Genomic DNA, 7914 nt, shown 5'->3' with positions numbered 1-7914 from the left:
TTATAAACATCTTGAAGAATTTCTTGAGATATGCTCAACTGTCAAAATTCACAACTTCTCTGATGATGCTCTTAGGTTAAAATTATTCCCTTTCTCACTTAAGGACAAAGTCAAATACTGGCTACATACTTTGGATTCCATGACTATATCAATCTGGGACCAGCTGCAAGGAGAGTTTCTCAAGAAATATTTTTTCATAGGAAAAACTAATCAAATAAGGAAAGCCATAACTAGTTTTTTCCAATTAAATGGAGAAATATTTTATGAAACATGAGAGAGATTAAAGGATCTTATTAGAAAATATCCCCACCATGCTGTACCCAAGTGGCAGTTAATCTAATATTTTTATGATGGGCTATCTGAAAGACACCGATAAATGGTCGATGCATCATGCGGTGGGACATGAAAAGTGAGGATGAGGCATGGCAACTATTTGAAATTTTAAGTGAAAATTCATTACATCACATGTCTGCCTCTATTAGAGATAAACCCATGTTAAACCCAAAGAAAGGTGGAATATATGAAGTAGAAAATGCCATAGATATCCATCATAAGGTAGATGAACTGTCCCAAAAATTAGATCGTCTTCTAAATACTGGACAATCTCCGATTCCACCTAACCCAATCCCAGAAGTTTGTGCATTATGTGCAAGTCCGAACCATTTTGTTAGTGAATGCCCAGCCGCACCTCAATTTTCTGAGTTTATGCACGAGCAGGCTCAACAAGCTCAAGTCCAACAAGCTCGCAGACCAGGAAACGATCCTTATTTGAGCACTTATAACCCCGGCTGGAGAAACCATCCAAATTTTTTTTGGAGACCACAACCAGTGGTTGGCTCTACCGCACCTCGACCTCAATATCAGGACCCAACATATAGGCATGGACCATACCATCAATTTCAAAATGTTTCTCAATCGTCTACTACTGGTCACAGCTCAGCTTTTGAGGAAAAAGTTTTGAAAGCACTAGAATGATTAGAAGTCAACACTCAGACCCTTAACTCCCAGACACAATCCATTGCTAAGCTAGAGACCCAAATAGGTCAACTAGCGACTGCATTTAGTAGGAGGGAAGGAGGAAAATTACCTAGCCAACCCGAGAGCAACCCAAGAGGACAATTTGTGATTGAGAGCTCTAATACCCTAGAAGTTTTTTCTGAACATGCCAAATCAATCATGACTCTGCGAAGTGGGAAGGTCATTAAACACACTAGTAAAATCAATAAGACTGACCCTAAACCTCTAACCGAAGCCAAATCACCTAAGAATAAGGAGGACCTGAAAATAGAGAAGGAACCAACTGCACCGAAATCATCTTATTTGCCTAAAGCCCCATTTTCGGATACCCTGAAAGCCCCTATTCCTGCAGATAAGAAGGGAGGAAAATTCAATGAGATGTTGGAATTATTTAAGCAAGTCCAAATTAATCTTTCCCTTCTAGACGCAATCAAACAGGTCCCTACTTATGCCAAATTTTTGAAAAATTTGTGCACCCAAAAACGTAAATCTAGATCATAAATTTTAAAGAAAGTACGCCTCACTGAATAGGCTAGTTCTGTTTTCCAGCATGCCACTCCTCTAAAGCTTAAGGACCCAGGAGCCCCCATCATTTTCTGTGTTATAGGAGATTATCATATTGAAAAAGCTCTTCTGGATTTAGGGGCAAGTGTGAATCTTTTACCTAGTTCGGTGTATGAACTTTTTGGATTTGAAGAACTGAAACCCACATCAGTCACACTGCAATTAGCCAACAGATCAATTAAGGAACCACGTGGAATGCTTGAGGATGTCTTGGTCAAGGTAGATAAATTTTACTTTCCAGTTGATTTTCTGATTCTCGATATGGAACTAAGTGGCAACCCCAGATAAATTTCCATTATCTTAGGACGACCCTTCCTAGCTACGGCAAATGCATGCATTAATTGTAGGACAGGAGTCATGGACGTATCGTTTGGAAATAAGAAACTAAAACTGAATGTGTTTGGTGCTTCCCAAGATCCATCAATGGATAGTTGCTTCGAAGTAGATACACTAGAAGACATTATAGAAGATGCAACACCCACAATTCTAGCACCAGACCCCTTAGATACTTGTTTGGCTCACTTTGGAGTGTATGACTTTGAAAAATATATGAAAGAAGTTAACATCTTGTTGGATACACCACATGATAAAACCACTCCTCCATGGACAATCAAGTATGAGCCATTGCCCACATTAGCCAGTACACCAATAGTCTCATCTTTAGAATCACCACCTACGTTAGAATTGAAACCCCTTCCTGCTACGCTCAAGTATGTATTTCTAGGACTCAATGACACCCTCCCGGCAATCATTGCATCAGACTTGACCCCCAATCAGGAAGCACAATTGGTTGGTATTCTGAAAGAACACAAAGAGGCTATCGGTTGGTCCATTGCCGATTTAAAAGGAATTGACCCTTCCATTTGCATGCACCATATTCATTTTGAGGAACATGCCAAACCCCATCAAGATATGCAGAGGAGATTGAACCCAAACATGCGTGAAGTAGTAAAGAAAGAGGTGGTAAAGTGGTTAGATGCTGGAATCATCTACCCCATATCCGATAGTAAATGGGTCAGTCCCACTCAAGTAGTACCTAAGAAATCAGGTATTATTGTGGTTGAGAATGAAGAAGGTGAACTGCTTCCCACTCGCATATCATCTGGATGGCGAGTATGCATAGATTATAGAAAACTAAATGCCGTTACTAGGAAGGATCATTTTTCATTGCCCTTCATCGATCAAATCTTAGAACGGTTAGCAGGACAAAGTTTCTACTATTTTCTTGATGGTTATTTAGGGTATAATCAAGTACCTATATTTCTGGATGACCAAGAAAAGACTATCTTTACCTGCCCCTATGGCACCTTCGCTTTTCGGCATATGCGATTCGGGCTCTGCAATGCACCCGCTACATTTCAACGGTGCATACTGGCCATTTTTTTAGATATGGTGGATAAATATCTTGAAGTTTTTATGGATAATTTTTCTGTATTTGGAACCACCTTTGAGGATTGTCTCCATAATTTTTTCAAAGTTCTTAAACGGTGTATGGAGATAAATCTTGTCCTAAGTTGGGAAAAGAGCTATTTCATGGTACGGAAAGGAATTGTATTAGGACATATTATTTCTGAAAGAGGGATCGAGGTAGATAAAGCCAAAGTTGAGGTCATTTCAAAACTACCACCCCCTATTTCGGTCTGACAAATACGATCCTTCTTAGGTCATGCCGGATTTTATAGACGCTTCATCAAAGACTTTAGCAAGATTTCAAGACTCTTGTGCAATCTGTTGGCAAGGATACACTATTTATCTTTGACGAAGACTGTTTGAAAGCGTTCAACACATTACGAACAGTCCTGACACAGCACCCATAATAAAATCCCCTGACTGGTCCATTCCATTTGAGATTATGTGTGATGCCTCTGACTTTGCAATAGGTGCCGTCTTAGGCCAAAAAATCAATAAGGAGCCACATGTGATCTATTATGCTAGCAAGACTCTTTTCGATGCCCAATTAAACTACACCACAACAGAAAAAGAGCTACTAGCAGTAGTGTTCACCTTTGAAAAATTTTGCTCATATCTGTTAGGATCTAAGGTTCTAGTTTACTCTGATTATGCGGCTCTGAAATATCTCCTCTCAAAGAAAGATACTAAATCGCATTTGATCAGATGGATCCTTCTTTTACAAGAATTTGATCTGAAAATCCGAGATAAGAAGGGTTCCGAGAATGTGGTAGTTGATCACATCTCCAAGATCTTAGTTGAACACACGATAGGCATAGATGAGGTCAAAGAAAAATTTCCTGACGAATAACTTTTCGCAATCTCCTCTAGCCATCTTCCATGGTTTGCCCATAGTGTCAATTACTTGTCAACAGGACAAGTATCTTCTCACTGGACAAAACAAGAAAAGGATCGATTTTTCTCACAAATTAAACATTATTTCTGGGAAGAACCTGAACTATTCAAATACTGTCCTGATCAAGTTATTCACCTTTGTGTCCCCGAGAGTGAATTTCAAAGCATTCTCACTTTTTTCCATTCTTCGGTATGTGGGGGACATTTCAGTGGAAGAAAAATTGCAGCAAAGGTGTTGCAGAGTGGATTTTATTGGCCGACACTATTCAAAGATGCACATGAATTCAGTCATAATTGCTTGCGATGCCAGCAAACAGGAAATATTTCGAGAAAAGATATGATGCCCCTGTCCCCTATACTTGTAGTAGAAATTTTTTATGTTTGGGGAATTGATTTCATGGGACCCTTCCTCCTCATTTGGATTCGAGTATATTTTGGTAGCAGTGGACTATGTATCAAAATGGGTAGAGGCTATGGCAACCCGAACCAATGATCACAAAATCGTAATCAAGTTCATTCAACATAACATCTTTAGTCGATTTGGATGCCCAAGAGCCATAATTAGCGATGGGGGTATACACTTCACAAATAAGCACTTCGACATGCTAATGAAAAAATATGGAATAACTCATAAAGTTGCCACACCTTATCACCCCCAGATAAGTGGCCAAGTTGAGGTCTCCAATAGGGAGATCAAGCATATTCTTGAGAAAATGGTAAGACCCGATAGAAAAGGTTGGTCAGCGATTAAAACCTTACACAGATGGAATTAGTGATGGAGAATTAATTGAATCTATTGATTTAGTGGATCCAATACCACCATAATACTCAATTCAGTCTGGCTGAAGACGTAAAATTTAGCGCTTGTTGGGAGGCAACCCAACGATTTCATATTTTTTTTTACTTTACTGCAGCTACAGGAATTTAGAACAAGAGCCTATTAATCAATGAAGCTATCTTCACCTTTCGAAATAAAATTATCCCAGGTGCACTCTCTCCTTTTATTTTCTTTGCTTTCCTACTCCATTGGGGACAATGTAGATTAAGTTGGGGGGGGAGAAAATTAATCAAATCCTCGACTATGGTCAAAAATAATTAGTTTTGTGTATCCAAATTTTATTTTGATTAAGAGTCAATTAGGCATCCTAAACAATGAATGATTAATGGTCAAGATAATTTTAGAGATACTGAGGAATAAATTATTAAGAAAACCCAATAAATGGTAGGGTTTAGACTAGACCAAATTTTAGGAGTGATTCTACAATCCTCTTCTTACTGATCTCAATAAAGAATCTGCTCCATGAGAGATTGGGTGAAAAGGTCGAGGTATGCAAAAATTCTTCTTAAAATTTACTTAAAAAAAAAAATAAATAACATTGGTTTCTTACTGAGTAACCGGGCCCTTTCGCCTAAGTAAGCATTGTGGTTTGCGTAAAAAGATAGGCAACGTTAAAAAAAAAATAGTGGATAATAAGGGGACTAAATTGCAAGAAGATAATAAACCTCTCTCCCATTAAGTTAGAAGATTTAAAGAGTAAAGTGGAGAGTTGGTGAAAGAAAAGCTCTTGAAATTTTTTTAGTTAATACTCATCCACTAATTGGGTCAAATTGATAATCCAATGAAATATCTCTTTAATAGTCTGACCAGATATCATTTACCTTTTGGGATGCCTAACCTAACTTTTGATTTAAGATCGAGTCGGTACGCAATTCTGATATATCTATTTTTTCGAGGATGAGCAAAATTCAAGTTGGAGGGTGTGATAAACATTTAATTTAAGTCATTTAAAGTAAAAAATTATATTTAATTTATTTTATTTACTAAAAATTTGATGCTTCTTTTTATGTTTTACAGGAAAGATGATCGCTGATACAAAGAGTCCGATTCATAGATCAAAAAGACTCAAGTTTGAAGAAAATTGGATTTAAAATAAAATTAAAATAAAAGAAGGATGCATACGGTATTATAGAAAATGAAGATACTATGCAAAGAATCCAAAAGGATATAGACGTCATTATAAAGAAACAAAAGTTTTTTTTGGAATAAAAAAAGCAATGTTCACGCGACAGTGTTCAGCAGGCACGCGTGGGCGTGCGCGTGCGCGCGTGGGTGCGAGCGCGAACGCGGGGCGGACGCGGCGTGGGTGCGAGCGCGGGCACAGGCACGGCATCGTGAGCGGGCGTGCGCAGACGCGCGGGTGCGGGTGCGCAGGTGCGGGGGTGCGGCAGGCGGGCACGCGGCAGGCAGGTTCGCGGGGAGTTTTTGCTGGCGGATGCGAACAGACGAACAGATGCTCATTAAAGGAAAAAAAATTAATATTTGGAAATACTTTGAGAGGAAAGATTTGTATTTGTGATCTTTCCATCTCATCCATCCATCTTTTAGTTTTTAGCATTTTTTTTAGTCCCACATCGAAAAATCATGTAAAACTCCTTCCTCCTAACACCTATAAAAAGGCTTTTGTACTCCCATTGGAGGGGGAGCACAGAAATTCTTCTAGAGCCTTGCATAGAGGAATAGAAAGGGACTACTTCATGAGCAGCTAGGCTAGCAGTCTCGGGAGTGGAGAAGAAATTTTGTAACGACACAGAGATGGTTCATTGTTCTAAACTTTCTTATATTTCTTTATATGTAATAAAGATTATGCTTTTTATTTAAATCGTCATGAGTTCTTTATTTGCTCTCCTTCATATGCTTTTATTTATGCTTTTTTGTTAGATTAATATTAGGAACAACTTTTACTTTTCGGAGATGCACCGTGATCTACGGATACGGGGCGTGCCGAGGAAAGAAGAGTTGTCTACCTAGTACTTTCTGGAGATGCGCCGTGATCTATAGGTACGGAGCGTGCCGAAGAAAGATAGGTATTTTTTCTAAGATTAATCACATCTATTTAATTAAAAAAAAAGAAATACAACTCTACTAGTGCAAAAATTAATTCAAAACTCCCGAGCTCTTTATTTTCTAATTACATCAATTTTAAGATAATTTATTTTCTAAATAAAAAATAATGCTTCTTTCTTTTGCAATCTCAACTTAGCCCAAGGTCCCTGAGGATATGATCTCGACTCATCCTATCTACGTAGTTAGTAGAGTTATTTTTAGTGCTATCAACGACTACGCATCAATTTTTTCTTCTCTCTCTTCCGTGAAGAAAAAGAAAGAAAGAAAGAAAGAAAGAAAAGAAGAAAAAAAATAAAAAAAATAAATTAATAAATAATGATATAAATAATAAAATATGAGAAAGAGAGTTTCTCTCTCTTCTCTCTCTTTCTTCAGCCTGAAATAGTATTTTCTCTCTTCTAAGATTTTTAAAATTTTGAGAAGAATGATGATGAATTTAAATAATCTTCATGATGAATTTTTTGATCTGTGATCGTCGGACGGTGCACCGACATCCACTTTGATCAGATCAGATATTTTTAGATTTTATTTCTTATGATTTTATTGAATTATCCACATGATAATCTTAGCATGATTTGATCTGATCGATCTAATTTATTGAATCATATCGTTTGAAGAATTCAAGATGAGTTTTCTCTCTCTAAAATTTTCTCTCTCTAAAATTTTCTCTCTCTAAAGCTATTTCTCTCTCTATCAATTTTTCTTTCTTGATTGATTTATCAATGAGAGTTTCTTTTAATATTTCTGATCTGATGAAGAACCCTGATCTATGGTTGTCAAACAGCGTACTGGCACCCACCTTAATCAAACCATGAATCTTTAGATTTGATCATCCATAATTTTGATCTAGTCATGACTTGATTTGATCATATTGATTTCACCAATCGAGATATTGGACCAATCGTAATGTTGGATTGTGTCACCTGATCAATTCGAATTGTACCTTATGAATTCTCTCTCCTCTAATTGTCTCTCTCTACTTGACCTTATGAAATCGATAAAGAAATCTCGGTCCTATCACTTCGAATCCGATTTGATCTGATAGTCAAACTTTTGATTATTTAGGTCATAATTAGATTTTGATTAGATAAAATTAGATGATCGGACCCAATCTAAATCGCTGA

The 7914-nt window shown here is 37.4% G+C and overlaps 1 non-coding gene across 1 annotated transcript; it reads right to left on the bottom strand.

The window, feature by feature from the left end:
- Positions 1-211: 211 nt before the first annotated feature.
- On the bottom strand, positions 212-317 carry LOC140858946 (small nucleolar RNA R71). Its single transcript, XR_012142350.1, has one exon. It is a non-coding gene; the product is annotated as a small nucleolar RNA R71 (small nucleolar RNA).
- Between the last annotated feature and the right edge of the window lie 7597 nt (positions 318-7914).

Source organism: Elaeis guineensis, chromosome 6 (genome assembly GCF_000442705.2).
Source record: "Elaeis guineensis isolate ETL-2024a chromosome 6, EG11, whole genome shotgun sequence".
NCBI classification, from domain to species: domain Eukaryota; kingdom Viridiplantae; phylum Streptophyta; class Magnoliopsida; order Arecales; family Arecaceae; genus Elaeis; species Elaeis guineensis.
This window is presented reverse-complemented; position numbering and strand designations above follow the sequence as displayed.